This window comes from Poecilia mexicana, unplaced genomic scaffold (assembly GCF_051168715.1).
Source record: "Poecilia mexicana isolate PSO_F unplaced genomic scaffold, ASM5116871v1 scaffold_5, whole genome shotgun sequence".
In the NCBI taxonomy this organism is placed as follows: domain Eukaryota; kingdom Metazoa; phylum Chordata; class Actinopteri; order Cyprinodontiformes; family Poeciliidae; genus Poecilia; species Poecilia mexicana.
The window spans coordinates 16,712,586-16,734,762 of NW_028263374.1; the positions used below are offsets into that span (position 1 = coordinate 16,712,586).

Below are 22,177 nucleotides of genomic sequence, written 5' to 3' on the forward strand. Positions count from 1 at the left end.
TAAAAAAAACACAAAAAGTCAAAAGTTAAAAGTGAAATCAGTAAAAGAAATCCAAAAACGAATGACAACAATTCTCTATTTTTTTTTAATAATTTTGATTTACTTTTAAATGTATTCATTCATTTACGTACATTTTTGGGATCGCATTAAAAAATTTGTAACAGCATTAAAAAAAAGAATGCTAATAATTACCAAGTCCTTGGCCATTAGGAACATTGACACATGAAATTAGTGTATTTTTGTTTATCAAAATATCTTTCACATAAATCTTAAAAGCACTACGGCACTGTGCTTAAACCGGTTACACATAAAACTTCAAAGTTGCCTCTTATGCAGGTTTCAGACCAGATCTGATCTGTAAGTTGTTGTTGTTGCTCGTAATAATTTTCTAAAAACACAAAGCTTAAAAAAAATGCCTTAAGAATAACAAAAAGTAATCACATTTATATCTTCACCAAAAACTGTTTCAAACTTGCATCTCCATCTCAGCTGCACAACTTCCCTTGTATTCGCTAACCCCAGGCGTAAGACCGCTGTCCGGGTTCAAAGGGAAACGCTCGGGTTGCTTTGTGTCGCCGTTCATCTTTTCCGGACGGCAAAGCTTCTGGAGTCTCTGTGGGAGCAGAATCAACCGAGTTCATTCGCCAACCAAATCATCCCTCCACTAAACAAACAAGCAGTGCTCGATGGATGGTTCCTGCTGCTCGGACTTCTTCCTCTGACCTTCCAGTGACCATTTTGTAGTGTTTAGTAGAAAATGTCTCAACAGCAATCAAAAGATTTTGTCCAGATATTGTGCTCCCCCTTCGGGATGGGTTTTAATAACTTTGAGATCTCTTTATTTATCAGTGGTAGATGAGGACTTAGAGTCCAAATTATGGTCTTTTGTCTAAGTCTTGGACAAAAGACCACGACTCACGATTAATGGCACAATACTGTGTCTATGTTGTTTTAGATTTAGCTAATTGTTGGACTCACAGTTTGAACTTCAGTATGTCACTTTTAAAGGCTGTTTCTGAAAACAAAACAAAAAAACCTATAATACAATGACTGTTTATTGGCAAAAAATTTTAATTTCAAAGTTTTTAACAAGTCAAAAATACAATTTGGTGTTTATTTTGGTTAATGTTGGGGGATGAAGAAATCCAAAAGTTGCTCAATGGCTGCTCTCATGGTTACTTTTACTGCAATCTTTTAAAAAGTAATAAAATATCATTGACTAAAACATTCACAAGGAAATTATGATTATTTTCAAAATCTCAGATGCCACATTTATATGAACATTGTTCCTAATGAAGAGTATATTTCAGTTTGGTCAATAAGACACAACTTGGTCATCTGGCGCAACATTTCACAAGGTTAGTGCGTACGGAGAGAAATATATGTCATAATTTATCCTTGATCAATTCCTTCAGATCATCTAAACCTCAGTATAAGAGATGCATTTACTTTCCTCAGCTCATCCTTCGGGTTTTAACAAGATTCGGGTCCCGGTACTGATTGTCATGGAAGAAAGTGGATTTTGTATCTGGTAAGCCGGTCTTTGTGGATTTTTACCAAATGTATAAAATCCTTATCTATTTGAAAGAACAATTTCCTTCAGTTTTCATGCAGAATTCACCAAATTTATATTTAAAATGTTCTGGTACTGCAATGGGTTCTTCATGCCATTTACTCTTTGGAAGAGAAACAGGCCCACAGCCTCACGTATCCTTTACCGTACTCAACAGTATCCATAAGTTACTTTTAAAAAAAATAACTACAGTGCTCAGTAACATTTAATCAGTAATCCACAATATCCAATTTCTTTTATCCACTGTCTAGTAGGCCAGATGAAGACCCATGTTTTATCTTGCCTTGCACAGTGAGCAGGTGGTAAGGAGGTAAAAACAATAAAATAAAAAAATCTACCTGTTGCACCCAGTAGAGGCTCTCAGTGAGCCAACTGGAAGTTTCAGAGGCATGTCAGGGTATGACTTCTCTCATGCAGCAGCGTTATTATATGGATGGGCGGTTAAAAACTCAAACATTGCCGTTAGCTAAATTAAAATGACTAAACATCTTAGGAAATATTCTAAAATGATTGGGTTTTTATGTTAAGTTTTAATCATCTTCACGTTGGGATTCTCTTCAGAGAGAACAGAAAAGAGATTTGGGTAAGAAAGTGATGAACTTTGCTCTGTTTTTTTCTGAGCTAAATGTAGCTGTTTGGGTAACTATAGTTAAATTCCCTCTGTGTGGTAAAAAAAAAAAAAAAGAGAGAGAGAATAGCTAAATTATTCACTATTACACAACACAATGTTTGGAATAAAAATGTGTAGAGCTGTCATGTGTTCTGCTTTATTTGTTCTCCTATATCAATGTGACTCAGATTAATCTCAACTATGTCAATAGCTGGATGATAATATGGTGTGGTGGGATTTATGTATTTGTTTTTCATGAAAACATTGGCAGACTTGCGTGAGGTGTTGTTGACAAAGCGTGTGTGTGTTTATTTGCATGTAAAGCAGAGAAATGTGATCAGATCATTAAGAGTGAATTTTAATACCAGGTACGAATGGTCAGCCTGCACCCTGCCTACTTTTACCTGAATCTGCCAAGATGCAAGTTAGCACCAGGTGTGAACAGGGTCCGACTCTGAGCCTTTTGGGGTCAAACACTCCTGGAGTGTTTCGAAACAAACAATGACTGTGTGGGAAAGAGCGTCACAGTCACCGGTAAATACAGAACAGGATGTATGATGCTGTGGGTCCATTTACTCTTTTCAAATAGCCTGAGAACCTTTTATGAATGCATGTAATCGTGAACTTGAAAGTTTTCAATTAAATATTTGGTGGAAAATTGAAGATGGATTGTCTCTGTGACTTTTAGCAGGATAATGATCCCAAATGTGAGGATAGAATAGCACAGTAAAATACATTAACACAGGGAAATTCTGCAAAGAGGATCAGTCAACGATCGCTCCTTTTGTTTGTCATAGGAGAAGACTAAATTATCTACAAAATCAATTAGTGCAATACTGGTAATTAAGACTTTTTTCTTCAGAGAAAGATTGTGCTAATTGAAAAAAGATTCATTTGTTTGTCCTTTACACAAATCTATATGAGGTAAATGGGGAGGGTGTCATAAAGAAGAAAGTGAACCACTGAAAAATACAGTAAAGATTTACATTTGAGTGATTAATCCTGGATTTATCTTTTCCAAAGCACACATCAACCACTTTTCAAATAGTTTGAAATGTAAAAAAAAGTAAAAGTTAAACCCACATATGAGTTATCTCATATTTTATACGCCAAGATCATATACATTTCTGAAGGGTTTTTTTTTTATTGTCTAATATTAATATTAGTTATTAGCTGCCTTTCTGAGGCTGTTCAGCCTTTCTGAAGAACATATAAACAAAAACAATATTTAGGCAATCAAACATCCAAATATTTGAAGATGCTCCGAAGCTTTAACCTGCCCCTTCACAACTGACTGAAATACAAACTAGGAATGAGTCTAAAAGTAGGAGATAATAATGCGACTTTTGTGACCTTGCATACAGTATGCAGCACCCACATGAACCTTGACATTAAAGTTATTTGCCTAACAATCTAAGCAGTGGTATTGATGTTGTGACTGAGCACATTAGCAGAGCCTGCAGGAAAAGCTTGGTCACTAATCTAAAAAAAAAAAAAAAAAACTAATTCTTATCACATTTTACATTCAGTTATTGGAAAAATAACTATTAAAGAAGGCAAATTAATGCATTTAAAATGACCTTTTCAATCAAACCCTTCTAAAGGCAAAATATGTGGTAATGTGAGAGTTTGTTTGTCCAGCTGCTCCAGCTTTAGGAAGTGCAAACTGGGCCACAGTCTACAAACAAACATGCACATTCTTATTTGTGTTTTGTTTTGTCCAGAGACGAGAGTCGAGGAAATCGCCTTTAGATTGCCAGTCAGAGAACGTCGTGTTATGAGCTTCTAGCTGAAATCCCATTTCTAGCTTAGGGTGCAATTGTTGAATAAACCAAATGTTATGAAAAGAAAAGTGAAGCCAAAACAGCAGAGATGCAGCAATCAGACTTTTCCTGGATGACACAGATTTCCAGTTTCCTTTGAGATCTGCGTTGACTGATTCTGACCTTGACCGGCTACATTTTTGTAACAGACAAAAAAATAAATAAATAAAAATTACATGCAGCCTTTTTGATAGAGGGAATAGTTTTGAAGATTATCTCAATTAATTCCTAACTTTACATAATTTTCCGTCCAGTCGTGTAAAACTTTCTGTACTGTGTTCCTGGATGTTTTAAAAGAAACAGTAGAAATGTTGGTAACACTTTATTTGAAGGGGGGTGAATAAGACTGTCATGACACTTTCATAAACATGACATAACACCTGTCATGAACATGAATAAGCCTTCATGAATATTTATGACTGTTGTCATAAAGCGTCATTCGGTAAATTATGACACTTTTAATACAAAGTTGACATTATTCAAAATGTCTTTGTTATGACAACTTGACATTAACCAGGAAATCATTACTGTTTAAACTTTACCTTTAATAACATAAAGTTACCTAATTCTTAAAGTGCAACCAGTAATACTTTTATAACAAATTTATAACAGTAATGATTTCTTGGTTAATGTCAAGTTGTCGTAACAAAGACATTTTGAATAATGTCAACTTTGTATTAAAAGTGTCATAATTTACCGAATGACGCTTTATGACAACAGTCATAAATATTCATGAAGGCTTATTCATGTTCATGACATGTGTTATGTCATGTTTATGACGGTGTCATGACAGTCTTATTCAACCCCCTTCAAATAAAGTGTTACCGAAATGTGTTATTATTAATTTTACTGTATGTGTTATAAACATTTACTTAACATTTATTGAACTAAGAAACATGCATCACAGTATATTGTTTGATGTTTTATTTATTTACAGATAGAAAGTGGTTGGAGTTCTTAGTTTTGCCTCAATGTCCCGAAAGGCTGGAGCCCTGCAACTTTTAGATGTCACTACTTCAAAATAATTAGCTTATTAGGTGCACTTTGTACAACATGACAATGAAGAAGCAATATAGACAATTGATACAGATGTGTTAGACCAACTGCACGTCTAAAAGTTGCAGGACATGAGGCCTTTGGTACTGGAGTTTGAGCCAATGAAGGAAAAATAGGCTGATTCCAAGCTCTAGCGATCGGTGCATCTCTTCAACATACTTCTCAAATGAGGTGCATCGTTTTACTCAAGCTCAAAGCTGAATTTACAAATTCATACCTCCAAAAGCGTTCCCTCCATCTGAGTGAGCTTAAACAGGATCCACAGTGGAACCATGAGAACGCAGAAGAGTCCAAGGAACCAACCCAAAGCGTAGGCCCAGGTAGGGTAGATGTAGGTTTTATTGAACTTCAGAGGGTTGTATCTCACCACAGAAAAGACAAAGGTACCCTGACAAAAAAAAAAAAAAGAAAGTTTTTCTTGCAGTCTGAGTTATTGAAACATAAAATATTTCTAACTTTATTCTGTGCCTTCCTTTATAACTGAGAAACCATGGCGATTTCTATTACCAATTTCTTCTGCTTCTGTTTTTTGTCAGACATAAATCTTTCAGGGTAGCAAATTTTAACAAAAAGGAACTGAATTATTTGTTTATTTGCATCTCAATGTATTTCTAACACTGTATAAAAATGACTTAAGTTGTTAAACGGAAAATCTGCAGAATGTGCCAATCTTTGTATCTGAGATCGTCAGAATAATCTTCTACTGAAATAATTATTAGAAAAGGCTCCATTTTTATCAGCCTATGTTAGATTGGATAGTGTATCATTTTTTGGACTATCTCTGCCTATCTTTGTCTTCTATTAGAATAAATTTGATGACCTGGAACATTTAAGTGTGTCAAAAATAGGAATAAAATTCACTTTCTTCACACTTTGTACCATTTACTGACTCACCAGACACACAGTAGGTGTTACGTAAAGCCAGCAAATCTTCATCAGAGGCCATGGACGGTAACCAGTCATGTCTTCGATGTTATCATAGAGACGATCTGCACCTGTTCAGGAAGATCAGAAACCAAAACATTTTGCACAGAGCACTAAATTAAAATTTTAAGGCACGTCTAAAGTCAGATGGATTAAATCTTGTCCTTCACATTAAACTGAAACAAGAATGCCTTTAATAGTATACTAGCAATGTGTGCACATTTGCATATAAAATCTCAGTGGCAAATGCAATTTTGATAAATGCTGCACAGACAGTGTGTCTCTCTGGAGGTATAAGGAGATCTGATCATGTCATACACACCCTGAGTCAGAAATTGATCCAATAAATACTCATGTTTTAATTTCATATGAAATATTTTGCATGTTTTTGTTACTTTATTTTCACTGTGGTTACAAAGATTGTGATTTAAATTACATTTCCTGTTTAGTTGCTATGCATAATTTTGCCAGATTAACCTATTTATTTTTTTTTTTTTTTTTGCATTTGCCCTTTAGAGTTAAATTACAATGAACTAACACTTCACACGTGTCAAGCTATCCCAGGAAAGTCCACTGTAAGCTGGAACACAATCAGAACATTTTTTTTAAGACTGCTGACTGACCGCAGCAGCCACTGCCTGTGGACACGCGGATCAGGACGGCTCTCTATGGGGAACAGCAGTAGGTGGAAGACGCTGGAGAACCTGAACAGTCCTCAGCGAACGGCGTCGGGTCTTGCAGCACATCCGGGATAAGATCACACACGCATTCCAAGAAGCAATGAGATTCTGTAACCTAATCATGCAGCTTTCTGAAGCAGCGGTGGAGTCAGAGCTTCAAACATGAGGTCATTACTGTCCGAAACCATCAGCGTTATCTGTGGCATTTTAATAAGGCCTTATCTAAAGCACAGTTATTAAATTCTCAAATACTTTGATGTGTCAGCAAATTACATTAACCTGTTTTGTGACTTAGTCAGTCACGGACATGACAAATACAACTAAAACTGTTGGTTCTAGGTGCAAGTGAAGAATAAGAAAATCAGGAAGTTTTTTGGTTAAAGTTACTGAACTCATTATTAATCTGCAGAGCTGTGCATCTCTGCAGCTCCTCCAGAGTTACCACAGATTTCTCACCTTATCCGCTGGTTATAGCACCTCTTGCCAGTCCTTTACAGAGTAGTGATGTATTGACATTAAATTGAGATCCATTTACTAATTAGGTGACTTTGGAAGGTAATTTGTTGCACTGGGTTTTATTTAGGGGCATCAGAGTAAAAGAGGTTGAACACATATGCATAACAATATAAAGGTTTCCTTCAACCTTGCATTATTGCACTTCATTTTATCAGATAAAATCCCAAAAACTACTTTATTGAGACAAAGCTGTAGCAAGTTGTGGCATGACAAAATATTCAAAAACATTAATGTGCATAAATGCTTTTGAAAAACACTTGTTTATTCTTGAGGGAGTAAAGTGTTTTTTTGGGGGGTTTTTGTACAGCTCTTCATAAGTACATCTATCACGTGTTTACTTACTTAAAAAAAAGAGAAGACACAGGAAACTTTGTGTCTGTGTTTGACCTCAGCTGCACCACTCCACATATTTCTTAAAATTGAGTTTTTAAAATCTCCACGTTGCAAAGCCTCTTTAAAAGCCTACGGGGTTGTTTTCTGGCCAAAGAATCTGTTTACAAGTTGTGCAAATGCAGCAGGAAATCTCAGGTTTTGGAAAGTATCAGTGTGAATAGCGCCATGTTTATGGTAGAGAACCACAAAGCCAACAACAAGTCGCTGATGTTCGTGATTTGCTGAAAATAGGCAAATGTTTCAGGATTGAATGCGTAACTTACCATATATCCATCCAATTGCTATGGATTGACACACTGAAAGTAGGAGAAGATTATTGCCACTGCAAACATAATGATCAAAGAGTTGGAGGAAATATAAGCCCCCCTGCAGGAAGAAGAAAGGCTCGCCGTCAGGTCAAACACAGAAGCAGAAGACTCAAATGTCCAAATGTTCAGAAACTCACACTTTCCAAACAGAAAGCTTAGTTATCGGATTGAGTGTGTTTGTTGACAGCACTGAGTTCTCACCTCTGTGACGAGAAGGAGGCCGAGAAAGAAGCAAACAGCGCAGAGACAAAGCAGCAGCAGTTCTCTGCGATAAGCTCTTCGAAACACAGAGGGGAACATATCTGTCACTGAGGTCATCAGGCACTCCAGGCTCACAAACTGATGAGACAAACACACAAATTCAAAACTAACAGACGTCACAAGATTAAACTAATATCAGACTTTTTGACTTTTTAATTCAGACGAAGTTGGGATAACGGTGTTTCCATCAGGCATCTAGATGGGCTGTGTAACACAGATGGACACGTTGAGAAGGTTTCCAGTCTTTCCAGATTTTAAAAAGGCTCTTTTCTTCCTCCCAGCAGCTGTTAGACCATGTTTGATTTTGCTGCTTCCAGCAAAATCAAGACGCGTTTACATACATGCTGGCATTTGCACAGTCATTTTTCAATAGCATTTATGCTGTTAATGCACATCCGTTTGTCTATGCTGCACTGATCATGCTGTTTTATAAATTCCCTGTTGTGTTATTATTATTGAACACGCATGAACATTATGTACACTGAAAAAAGTAATCCGACTCAGCTGCACATTACTTGGATTGTAAATAGAATATTAGTAATTTTCTGATCTTATTTAGTATTTTCTGAGAACCAGAACTTTTGGTTTTGCATAGGAAACCCAATTATAAGCACAGAGGCCATTAAAGATTTTCTTTGAGGTATCTAACCTGTGTTTACCATTTCTGTGTATCCTTTATATTGTAAATGTTCTTATCTTATAGTTTATTTTCTCATGTCATGTATTCAGTTGTATTTTATGTCAACACACATAAAAACAAACAACAACAAAAGAAAACATGAGCAGAGTGCTAACCATTGGAGCCAGCAAATAGTGAAAATAATCCATGTTTGATAAATAAATAAATAAATTCATTGGGATATTGTCAATATTTACCTGTGTGTCTGCACCCAACAAGATGACCATGACGAAGAAACAAACAGCCCACAGCTGAGGCAAAGGCATCATGGCTACAGCACGAGGATAGGCAATGAATGCCAAGCCGGGTCCTGTTGGAAATAGTGCAGTATATTAAAATGCAAAACAAAAAAATAACTGTCATTTTCACCCTACGCACTGGAAACATGAAGTCAACAATGAGCTGCAAGACTGGGGATAAGTAGCTTAATGACTATGTGCTTAAGTTTCTCTCTCTAAATATCTCAGTATATTTAATGGGACCTACACTAAAATCATGTAATATCTGATTTCAGACATATTATGCTAGTAATGTTTGAGTTCAGCATATTTAAAATTTTACTTTCCCAAACATGTTCAAACCATGATGTTCTCTGAAATCAACAAACGCAACAACCATTGTTGCGTCCTGCATATTAAATCAAAGTGGTACTGATCACGGGTGTGTTAGATTTTCAAACAAAAGCGGACGTCTCACCAGAAGCAGCCACCTGGGATATCGGCAGTCCTTGTTCATATGACATAAATCCCAAAACAGAAAAGATGGCAAACCCCGCCACAAAGCTAGAGCCGCCGTTCACCAGACACAGAACAAATGTGTCCCTGCGGATGCAGACCACAATATTTCTCATGTTTGAAAACAAAACTAAACAGACGAAAAACAATTACAAATTCCACAGAAAATACGTCATATAGTTGATTGCAACATTTAAAATGTGTTTTCAGCTCTAACAATTTAAGGTTTTAAATTATGCAGTTTATTAATGAAAATAAAGAACGTTCAAGTTACTTTCCCAGAACTTATAATGTAGTTTTTGATTCCTTTCCAGATTACTTTCCCTAAACGTTACTTTATGGTAACTTTTCCGTGGCTCAGTGTTCACCAGCCGACACAGACTGAACGGCTTTGTTCACTTCCTTTGCTTCCTTTGATAAAGTTACAGACAGACTACAATTATAAAACAGAAAATAGACATCATCGTTCACAACTTCTCCTTCGGTTCGCTGATTGGCCCATTTCAAATTCTACCAGAGGAATCCAGGTGAATGGGAGAAAGTCTAGACCAGGGGTCCCCAAACTTTTTCCTGTGAGGGCCACATAACTTTTTCCTTCTCTGGTGGGGGGCCGGAGTCAGTTTGTAACAGAAAAAGTGTGACGTTTGCAGGAGTGCCTAAATGTAAAAATGTATTGTTTTCCAGAAAGCACAATCAAATAACCCTCTCTGGGTTCTTCACAGAAAAAATCCAGAAAATGTCACTATTTATGAAATAAATGCAGAAATTCTCTTCCGCTCCAGGTTTTCCACGATTCATCAGAGGGGGGCGGACACCCAACATTTGAGTAATAACAGGTCAAATGAATATCACATTTATTACGGTTGAAAAAGAAAAAGTTGCCAAGTTTAGATTTAACTGAACCGATTACGGTAGTTTCTGAACGGTAACTGTAACAGTAAAAGTGCTGAGCCTTCGTGTCTGCTACTAGCATGTGCTAAATGAAAATGGGTGCCTTCTTCTTCTTCTTCTTCTTCATATTTCAACGGCAGCTTGCATCCACTACTGCCATCTATTGGATCCTAATATTTATGCCTCAAATTCTCATAATGATCCCAGTATTATTTAAAAAAACGAAAAATCTTCTTTTTCCCTGCAATGCTATTTAACTGATCAACAACATTTTCAAATTTCAATTCCCTTTTAAAACCTAATTCTGTTTTAATGGGCATTTTCTTCTTTTATTTCCAATTTTGACTTCCAATAATTCACTTCCTGCTAAAGAGCCCCCTGGTGGTTGAAGAAAAATCCACATATAAGCCACATGGTTCAAAGCTTAGGAAAAAAGTAGCATATATATATATATATATATATATATATATATATATATGAAAAAAAATGTAAATGCTCTCTGGTATTGTTCAGGGAGCTGGACCAAATGTGGGGGCGGGCCGGATTCGGCCCGCGGGCCGTAGTTTGGGGACCACTGGTCTAGACTGTGCTGTGAAGTAAGATCGGAATCGAGTGGAAGAGTGTAGGAAGGTAATGGTAATTCTGCCAAATAAAAGCAGCTTTGCAGACAGATAAATTACCTTAGCGTACTTAATACTACAATATATTTTAGAGCACAGTATTATTATTTTGCATAAAATTGTACATTAAGATTTGCTTAATATTGTAAATACCAGGAGTCCAACTTGATTTTAAAGACGTGAGGCATTACAACTTTGCTAATCTTCCAATCTCTATTTCTTTCCAAATAGTAAAACAGGACAGAAGAGCAATAACTACTGAACCACATGACTAAATGCAAAAGTATTGCACTTACTTGTAGCAATCATTGTTATACTGATTGTAGCTTCCCAGAGCTGTCAGACTCCCCTGACAAATGCCAAAAGAGAAAAGGACCTGTGCACCTGCATCCATCCAAACCTACACAGACATCAGCACAGCGTCAGTGAACAAGCACTTCAGAAACTTCTGTAAAAGAGGAAGTCTGATGTATCTAAGGTGCTTATTGGGCTCAGACTTCCATTGGAAGCAACCAAACTGGGAGCTTTTCTTTGTCTTTGAATTTATTACTTACTTGAGGGTCCACCAACCTTGTAGGATCTGGATATAGGTAGAAAGCCACGCCATCCATCGCTCCGGGCAATGAGAGCCCACGGGCCAACAGAACGACTAACATCACATAGGGAAACGTGGCAGTAAAGTAAACTACCTACCAACACAAACATAAACGTTAGATTGTGCCTAAAACACTGGAAAACACTGAATTATAGCTAATTTTTAAAAGAAGAATTAAATGTTAGAAGTGTTGTTTTTCATGTTAACAGAAATCTTGTAAATATTTTGCACCAGATTTATGAAGCTATAAAGCTATGTGTGCTCAAAATATTTATGCAAAATCACCACACCTATCAGCATGTGTGCAATTCCTTTAAAATTAATGTAAAAGCACCTACATTTTTGCATTTTCTAATCTAACTTTTAAAAAACATAGATTTATAAGTTGATCACTGTGTTGAAGAACTATTAATTAGAAACTCCTGACTTTCTGATAACTTGAGGAATAAATAAAATGTGATTCAACATGTGGAGTTCAATGTCTTTTCACCATTTCTCTGGTCAGGAAAGACAAGAACATGCAATTCAGATATGAGCTGGTTTTTATTTGTTGGAGAATATGTTCAAGTGCAACTCACCTAACTTGGTTATATCTACAGTAAGTGTGGCGTTTGCATTAAATTTTAAATATGTAGGAGAGGATGTGGGCAGTAATTGGTGTGCTCCCTCGGAAACTGTTCCCAGATTTTCAACACTTTTCAGAGAAGTTCAAGCACCTTCCACTTTTTTTTGTCACAAAAATGTAAATCTGGCACCTGTTTTGTAAGGTCTATGTGAGATCTTTACTTTTTTCTCCAAATGACCCAGAAGCCTAACTATTTCAGACCTCTGGCCTGTGATCACTAAACATGATGTGTTTAGCAGCCAACTGGCTCTTTGCAAGCTTGTTTTTACAGAAAAACGGAACTCCAACATGATCGTGCAGAATGAAAGAACAGGACACGGAACAAAGGATGTGGAGAGAAAAAAAGGAAGAACAAAAATAAAACATTCAGCGAGAAGAAAGCACATAAAAGGATAAACAAAAGGAAATCTGAGTCCCCTTTCTGATTTCACAGGCTAAGCATTAGTGGGATGACGGTTTATTCTACTGTTAGCCGATTATGTGGTTTAAATGCGAGTGATATAAATTCAGTATTTGCTGTGCAATCTTTTATTCATTTATTCTTTTTTTTAATTTGTGCAAACTTTGATCCCCTGCAACTTCAAAGCTTTAAGCTCTGCCTTTTGGCCTTTTAACACATTTAATGAAGCTGTATTCACAGCTTGTTTATTCACTTTGCTTAGTGCGGAAAAGGCTTTCTTCTCAGTTGAATCAAGATTAGACGTTCTAGATCTATTTGTCCTAAAGTTTGCTACAATACTTCATACCAGAAGCAGATATCAGAAGTAGTCAAATTGAAATTTAACAGAAAATTTTCAGGAGAAGAAATTAACATTTACACGTTCCCATTATAAATGCTCCAGATTTTTAGTTCGTCTGGTGACCCGCCATATTTATTGTTGTTTTTTTTGTTTTTTTTTTACTTAGTGCATGCAAAGTCTGACACATCTCTCTTATCCATTTGTTTTATCCCTCTGAAGTGTTTCGTGTGCTCTAAAACATGCTTGGCTGCATGTTGTGCTGCTTATGACAACAGTTCCCAACAGTAAAATACCACACCCAAAATTTGCTCCCTAAGAGTCAGTCTAGCTCTTATGAAAAAATCTGAAGAAAACTTTTACATCTACCTAAGAAATACTGCTTTTTTTATTATTATTATTATTATTCTTTGAGTTGATGCCCTGAAATTCATACCAATAATATTTTCAAAGAGATCCTTGCATGTGGTCCAGCTGAATGAGGAATATTTTTGGAGCAAAAAATGCTAAAATAATTTAAAATGTCGTCAGTACCCCATTCTAAATGGCAAAGCATCGAAGCATTTCCATCAGAGGTTGCCTTACCTTTCCAGTGGATCACACTCCTTTCCAAACACAAAAGTAGCAGATAATCCAAGCGAGTAACAGGCACAACACCAGCTCCCATCTTAAGCTACCAATTTCCTCAATCCCCTTAGAAATGCCCAGAACTCTTCTCCTAAAAAGATAAATATATGCATAATGTTGCCAAAAGAGACTTAATAAGAAATATCGCCAAAATGTAAGTACAGACATTGCAACATGTCAAAATAACCAAAATGTGGTGCATTCAATAAAATCTAAAAGAATTTGAGAAAAAAATCCAACCGTTTGTTAAAAAAACAAGCAAATACAGTTTATTTTTCACAATAAAATAAAACACTAAAGGCATCCTAAAAACCCAACTTATTTTATCCAACTTTCAAAACTTAAATGGACATACTTAATTAAAAAGGGGGTATTCATTAATGTCAACTGCCCTTTCAAATGCTCCTATGGTGACAACACAAATGTTTTAAAGCAAGTTTAGACTAGCAGTAAACACAGAACCTGTTTCCTAGATGTGTTTGGCAATTGATACTGCTTTCATTAATTGCCAAAGCAACTGATGCAAGCAGCAGTTTATTTAAGAGCTTTACTTGGTTTGAACAACAGGTTTGGAGGGAAAGGCTGTGAGGATGCAGCATGAAGAGGCAACAGCTAAAATCCTTTCACTCAGACTATTGGCAACAAAAACACAGTTTTAAAAGAATTCACTAGAGGCGAGCAGCCAGTGGTTTATTGAGAAACAAAATCATCAGCACCAGTTTTACTTAGAAAGTTTAAAATAAAGTTTGCATTGAAACTGTATTTAAATACATAAATACTGGCTTTATAAAGCCGAAGGAACAGGAATCTGACGGTCTAAGTAAATTAGCGCTGCAGCGCAGGATGTTGTGAGAGGAACTTAGAAAAGTAGCAAGTTAAAACTTCGAGTCTTTGCTTCCAAAGTATATGTGATGTTTATGATTTGTCAATTAACTCTGACATTTGGCAACTATTTTGCTAAATGCTTGTTGCAGTGAGAGTGTTTCACACTATACGTGTGCTTAAAGTGTCCAAAGATGGAAAGGTAGCAACAAATTGCAGAAAAAAAAACTCAACTTAGATATATGTGCACTGTATGCACAACATTATGACCACCTATCAAAACATGTGGAGCTCACCCCAGTTTCACTGCTAAGAAGCGGGATCAGCCGAGATACGGATTATGCTACTCGTCTAAAGTGAAGGTGTGCTGAGTTCTGGCGCCAAGATGTTAGCATCAGATCCTCTTAAGACCTGTAAGCTGCCAGGTGTGGCCCTCATTGTTCAGACTTGTCTCTTTTGAACATCCCAAAATGCTCAATTAAATTGAAATCTGTGAAATATGTAAAATCAAGGCAACAGCTCAAACTCCAAACAATTCCTAAGCAACATACAAACATCAGAAAATGCTGCTTTCTATGAAAAAAAAATGGAAATAAAGTCTGCCAATAGCTAGGCTAGAGATATGTGTAAAAGTAATACCTATATGGATGGCAAGATCTGAGGTTTTATAGCAGAACATCATGTAAAGCCTCCCGGTGCTTTTCAACTTCTAATAGAGCATCCAGGACTCCTGTGTGGCTTTAATGAACAACACACACACCTGGAATCCCACGTAACGTGAAAGAAAATCTGATTCTTCAGATCGGACTACTGAGCAGGGGTCAGCTTGGTCATCCTGACTGGTCTCCAACTTGTTTCATGTTCATCAATGAGCCTTGACTACTAATGACTCTGGACCTCTTTCCCTAGATGCTGACCACTGCAGACTGAAAACATCCTGTAAGAGCTGGCGTTTTGGAGACGCACCAACCCAGACGTCTGACCATCACTATTCCGACCCAATTTGGTCATTAAAATCCATAAACGATACATAAATGTATGTATTTTACAGGTCATGTCATTTTAAAGCAAAACAAAGCAACTACGTTACCTTCAGTCATTATAAAATTAAAAGTATTTTGACTCTCCTTGAAATTGGGCCTCTGTCTCTTCAAGACGCTTCTACTCTTGCTGACACTCCGCCTTCATAATGCTTCTCATTATGCTGTTAACAGTTGTTGTTAGAAGAGTTGGACTAAGAAGAAGCTTGTATGATGAGCTCAGCAGATGTGTAGTTCCACCAGCTGTTTGCCAATTGCTGCTGCCGCTAGTCTGAAGGAGCTGAGTGAGGGAGGTGAAAGAGAGAGGGGCTCTGTGAGGGGAAACTCGGCTGGAGAAAATTTGTGGGAAAAAGGCAGCGCTTTGTTTTAATTTAAGTAGTGGTGTCTCTCACGTTTTAGTTGCGTGTAGGAAATACAATATGTCTAAAACATGGCGGACTGGTCAGTAAAGGAGGCAGGCATGAATTACACTTACTCCCAGAACTCGGTTGCAGGTGTTGTTGCATTTGCAGCTGCTGTCCAGTTGGATGACATGTTTTTCTTATCAAATTCAACACAAGACTCTGATTAAAGAAAAAAATCAATCAAATAAGTGTGCAATGCACTGTGTATGTGAGAAAAATATATTCATATATTTACACTCATTCAAATCCAAGTGAAGCCTAATTCTGTGTCAGCACTAAATTTCAAGTGAGAAACTGAAAGTTTTGTTCGAAGATATGCTCAGGATCAAGAGTGGTGTCATTAACACTATGATTCTGATCAACATTGACAAAACATTTTATTATAATTTCTATTTATTTGCTTTACCTGTGTTCCAGGAGTTTCCGCAGCTGGCCCATGGAAGGTCAGCGCTGAAGGATGAGAAGAGGTAGAAGAAAGCCCACGCCTGGATGACAATGTACGACACAGCAGCGTATGCAATCACTACCTGCGTGGCGTACCCGATACCTGAAGGCAGAGATGGGGTCAGAATAGGTGACTGTAGGAAAATGACTGCGACAAATGCAGCATTTTGCAGAAATAACGCAGCTTGCTTCAATGTGTTTTGCAAAACAAACTGCAGGATTTCACCTCACTGCTAAGTGACCTTCAGTTACCTAGCAAAGTAAACCAGTGAATGCTATTCTTGCAGCAAGGGTATAGAGTTACTCATAATAATCGGATCTGTTATTTTAAAAGGAAATCTGATGTAGTCATTTAAATCTTTGACTATTCTTTTCCAGGAACATAATTTTTATTGTCTTCAAGCAGATACCTTGTTAAATACATCTGGTTTAATTTCTACCTAAAACTGAATTCCTGCAAAGAGACAGTTTATCTACACAAATCATATCACTTACCCCAGTTTTTCTGCAAACTGGACCAAACAAATTTATTAACATGTATTAAAAAATAATAACAAATGCACTTCCTGCTGTCCTGACAGTCTGCTCTCTGATTAATATTTACTGCATCTTGTATCTCCGGAATTTTTCTACATTTGCTATGTCACATCCCATCAATTTTAGTGGAATTATATGTGGTAAACCTACAGAAAGTAGTGCATGATTTCAGTTTTGTCATCGTTGTTTTAGAACCTACCCCTGTTTTAAACTTAACCACATCCTAGTAGTCGCTGCAGTTTGTCAAACTCAGTTAAATAAGCTGAGCAGATCAGCTCTGAGCCCATTTTAAAGGCCAAAAGGTGAAAGAGGTCAAATACAGTCAGTCACAGCAAAAGCTCAGCCAGGACGCGTGTTTAATCTATGGAAGGAGAACATTACGTTGTTGTATACAAATGTTTTCTAGGAAGCCTTCGAGGCTTTCACAAGACAGGTTGGATAGGTTTCATTTAGGGGTTTCCAAATAAAGGAGGCTGAATACACATTTATCTATTAATTTAAATATGTATAAATAATTTCCCTCATCCACACAACTATGTGCTTTGTGTTGATCCATCATCTATAATCCTAGTAAAACATTAATAATATTTAAAACATAAGATGTTATGTTTTAGCGGCCTGATATTTGCAGCCGTCTCTTCTGAGTATTGTCAGACCCTGCGGCGTCCTGTTTGAACATCACACATTATCACATAGATTGGATAACAGCTGCATGTAAAACCACTGCACCTGAGCAAGATAAAAAAATATAAAAAAAACCTTTTTTGCTAATCCCATCAACCATGCAGTGTGCGTGACAGATTGCATACTTGAAACCCAAAGTTAGGAATTTGACGCGAGTTTCCCTTAGGCCCAGACACCATAACATGTCAGGACCTTCAGCGTTTATTGCAGCTTTAATGCCTTTTCCCACCTTTACATCTTGATAAATTAGGTGTGAAGAATGCCATGTTTCAGTCTACACATTCTCCTCTGTGTCTAATAATCCATCACATGGAGCAGCTGAGCGACAACAGACAGTTTGTTGTGTGCAAAGTTTCATCAGGTTTCCCAGAGTTGACACGTGACAATTATTAATCATAGCTTAACAACGGACAATTGTGCTTTGTGGGAAACTTCTTTTGCTTGTTCATTTGGGAATGAACAACAGATTCCTCTTTGTTCTCATGTGAGACTCTGTATTTGGGTTATTTGGACCTATTTTGATGCCTGTGACAGGAGACTTTCCTCGGTCTTTTCAGATTAAGGGCATGCCTAATTTTTAGCTGCTTGTAGATTTAGATGACTACGGACATTTGTAGATATTATTTAAGATGATGGCTTTATGTCTAGACGCAGGAAATCCGCGTTCATTGGCCCTATTACAATATCCCAATCTCACAAGAGTGTACACATTTGAACAGGGCTCATGCAAAAAAAAAAAAAAAAAAAAAAAAAAAATTATATATATATATATATATATATATATATATATATATATATATATAGTATTGCATTTATTTACTTATTTTTTATATTATTGTATTGTAATTACAGAAGTCACAGAAGCTGAATAGCTCCTTTCAAAACTCGCTACATTGCTTGATGGAGTCCATCTGTGTGTGATTTATTCAAAGGCTTGTTAGAAGATAAATCACCGAAAGTAAGGACGAAAAATGAACACTGCAGACAGTTCTCTTCGTTTGAAAGCCATGGATAAGTTTGAAGCAGGGTTAGGTTAGGAGACAATATTTTAAGCTTTGAACATCTGATGGAGTGCTGGTCAATCCATCCTTCGACAATGTAAATAGTCTGGCACAAATGCAAAACCTGCAAAAACATGGCTGGTCAAACAAATTGGCAATCTGGACAAGGAAAACCTTAATCAGAAAAGCAGCCAAGAGCCCGATGGAGACTCTTTACTACATGCAAAATACTATTTGTGATGGAGTGTCACATCACCCTGATCACACCATCTCAGGGGTAAAACATGGCAGTGGCAGCATCATGCTGTGGGCATGCTTTTCTTCAGGAAGAACAGAGAAGCTGGTCTGAGTTGATGGCAAAATGGATGGAGCTAAATTAATCAATCAATCAATCAAGTTTATGTGTATAGCACATTTCAGCAGCAAGGTGTTTCACATAATGAAAACACAGAATCACACAGCGCAGCCCTGGATTTGCTCTCAGGTTTGTGCTGTCCTCTTCTTCATGCAGCAGCTCAGCCTTTTGTGACCGTTTGGTAAAAAGCTGCATATTAGTCACATCAAACGATTCAAAGTGTGTGAAAAAAGCAGCGGCTTACAGTCCAGAAAGTAAGGTAAGTGTCAAAATGGCCAAGTCAAAGTCCAGACCTACATGCAATAAAGATGCTACAGCAGGAAACTGATGTTCACACTGACTCTCTGCAATCAGTCTAACTGATCTTGGGCTTTTTTGTGACAAAAAATAGGCACAGATTTCAGTCTCTCGGTGTGCTAATAAACAGATGCATACTCATGAAGAGCTGCGTTGTTTTATTTTCTCAGAGTGGCTAAATTCATTTGCTCAGAACTATTTTCAGTCTTAAAAAATGTTGATGCCTTGAATCAGTTTCCTTCCACGCTACAATTATAAGCTACTTGTGTTGGTCTATCACATAAAATCCTAATGAAAAACAACAATGTTTTTGGTTGCAACGTGACCAAAAAACCACTGTAAATAAATCTGATGACTTTCCTTCACAATCGATCAGTGGGAATTAACTTTGAGAGTGGCCTAAAGTTTTTTGCAGTAGATTTAACAGCTTTAATTACGTCTTTTCTTTTAATATGTGAACGGAGGACTCAAAGAAATTGCAAAACAAAAGAGTTTTTAAGTTTGTTGCATTACTGGTTTTGTTTTCCTTACAGTATTTATTTTTGCATGGAAGGGTGGCACTGCCACGGGCTAATGTGGAGTTGCATTGAGCTCCTGTGAAACACAAACCTTCAAACAGGGGACAGAAATGCCTCCAGCAGGTGATGCAACCCTGGGACGTGTATTGCCCCATGGCTGTCTCCAGGAGGAACATCGGGATGCCGCAGGCAAGCAGAAACAGGATGTAGGGAATCAGAAATGCACCTGAGAAGAAAGTGAGCCAAGTAATCTGGAAAACATCTCCTGAAGACAATTTACACATCCGTGAAAGTTTTTTTTTTTTGTTTTTACACCACGTTAACTTTCTAATGAGCTGTTGCCAAAAATGCCATTTCGCATAAAAATACGCGATGTATAAATCTATGCGATGTATTTGTCATTATCATTTTATTCATTATCACACTCGTGTTTTTTTATTCTTCTTCACTTTATATTATGATCAGATGTTGCTGACTGACATCAAAACATGAACCCTATTTCATTAAGCTCTGCTTACAAATACATGTTTCAAATTGTTTCCAGCTCAGTTTGGCTTAAATCATTTGAGGCATCAACTAAAACCTTCCCACACATGTCAGTCATAACAGTGACACATGAACCAATTAACACTGATTATATCTTCCGTGAGGCACTAGTCCAGGGGTGGCCAAGTCCAGTCCTCGAGAGCCACCATCCTGCAACTTTCAGATGCATCCCTGCTTCAACACACCTGAATCAAATGAATGGCTCGTTATCAGGCCTTTGTAGAGCTGATCCCGGTCTGTTGGAGTAAGGATACTTCTAAAACTTGCAGGATGGTGGCTCTCGAGGACTGGACTTAGTCAGTGAATGGCATATTTAGCAGTAGCTAAACATTTTTTCCACACAGTTGATAGAATCCGAATAGTGTGCAGAGTTCAGGGTGTAACTCTGAAGTCCAGGAGCTAAACTGGAATGGTCAGTTGACTGGGTCAAAGCTTAAACCCTGAAATTGTGTTGCTGTGGGGTGTTCCTAGTTTGAAGAGTTCAGTATCTATCATGGTGGTAAACTGGTGTCAGGATCGTAAGAGGCCAAAGCTCAGTGACACACGTGGTGATGATGATGATGATGATGATGATGAGGGATGGCCTCGTTGCTCCGATGCAACAGAGGAGCCAAAGCAGCTCAAACTATGACTGCTTATTTGCTTGACATTGAGTTTTGAACAGAAGTAGGTACACACTCGCACAGTAAATTGAATGTTTTACTTTGTTCTGTGTTACTTCAGTGACTTCAGTGTTCGTTGTTCAAAGAACAAATAAAGAATCTGATTGTTCATTGTTTGTGCCAAGTTGTTGAGGTAAAAACCCTTTGTTTCCTAATAGATTTGCAAGTGTACCGTATATGGAAAAAAGCAAAAACACCTTCACTTATTGGAAATCAATAAAAAAAAAGAAAATAAAAAAAAATGACGGGACTTGAAAAGCAGAAAATGAAAAAAAATAAAGTATTTTCAAGACACAGACTGCATCTAAAAAGGGAAGTCAAATTTGGGGGGAGTGTTTGCTCTCAAAATACAGAAACTGGTTACATTTTATGCCATTTCCCTCAACACAATCAAATCATTTAGGGAGAAAAAACGCTATAATGGACAGTATTCATTCATTCATTCATTCATTCATTCCAGCTCAAAGTTACTGCTGGTCCCCCATCTGGTCACCCCTTGGAAAACATTTTTGAAGCCGCTCCTGTTGTCCAGATCTGGAAAGCAAATTTCTACTACTTTTCTGTCTTATTTTTTCGGGGGGGTTTCAGAGCCTACCTCCTCCGTTTTTGTAGCATAAGTAGGGGAACCTCCACAGGTTTCCCAGTCCGACCAGCGTTCCCGCTACGGCCAGCAGGAACTCCAGCTTGCTCGCCCACTGGCCGCGGTCCAGCAGCGGGGTCTTCTTTCCGGAGACGCTCCCCTGATTGGACCCGTCCACGCTGTTTCCTTTCACAAACTCCCTTGACATGTTGAAGAATCGAGAGAGAAGCTATCACTGAAAAGCCCCTGCGGCTCTCTGGCTCTTTTATATCGCGCACTGTTCACTCCCTGGTTAAACTGGTTTACTTACTCAGCTGATCTTTTTTTTTTCTCAGAAGCTTCAATAAGTTTAATTGCTGGACTAAAGCTTGCAGGATTACCAGGAGTTTCCCTTGAAAGATTATTTTTTAAAAGCGTGACATTTTTGGGGGGGTTAAAGCAGCGCGGGGGGGATAGACGGTGAACACTTACCCCTCCATCTTTTTGCGCCCCCTCCCCACACAAAGCTCCTTCCAGGAACACAAGAATCCGATCAGTATTCCTCTCAGCTTGAGCCACTGGGAACAGTAGTTGTGGTTTCCGCGGGATCCTCTGTGATGTAACTACACTTGAACTGGTTTGTTGTCACACACACA

General features: G+C 37.5%; 1 pseudogene across 1 annotated transcript; it reads right to left on the reverse strand.

Annotated features, from left to right (window-relative positions):
* Positions 1 to 62: 62 nt before the first annotated feature.
* LOC106914930 (sodium- and chloride-dependent GABA transporter 2-like) lies at positions 63 to 21,750 on the reverse strand (annotated as a pseudogene). Its single transcript, XR_015762862.1, has 14 exons — positions 21,558 to 21,750; positions 19,846 to 19,980; positions 16,325 to 16,465; positions 15,990 to 16,077; positions 13,611 to 13,743; positions 11,623 to 11,757; positions 11,365 to 11,468; positions 9,520 to 9,644; positions 9,021 to 9,133; positions 8,085 to 8,222; positions 7,839 to 7,941; positions 5,957 to 6,057; positions 5,280 to 5,450; positions 63 to 613 (listed from the first exon to the last, which is right to left on the reverse strand). The product of XR_015762862.1 is annotated as a sodium- and chloride-dependent GABA transporter 2-like (transcript).
* Positions 21,751 to 22,177: the final 427 nt, after the last annotated feature.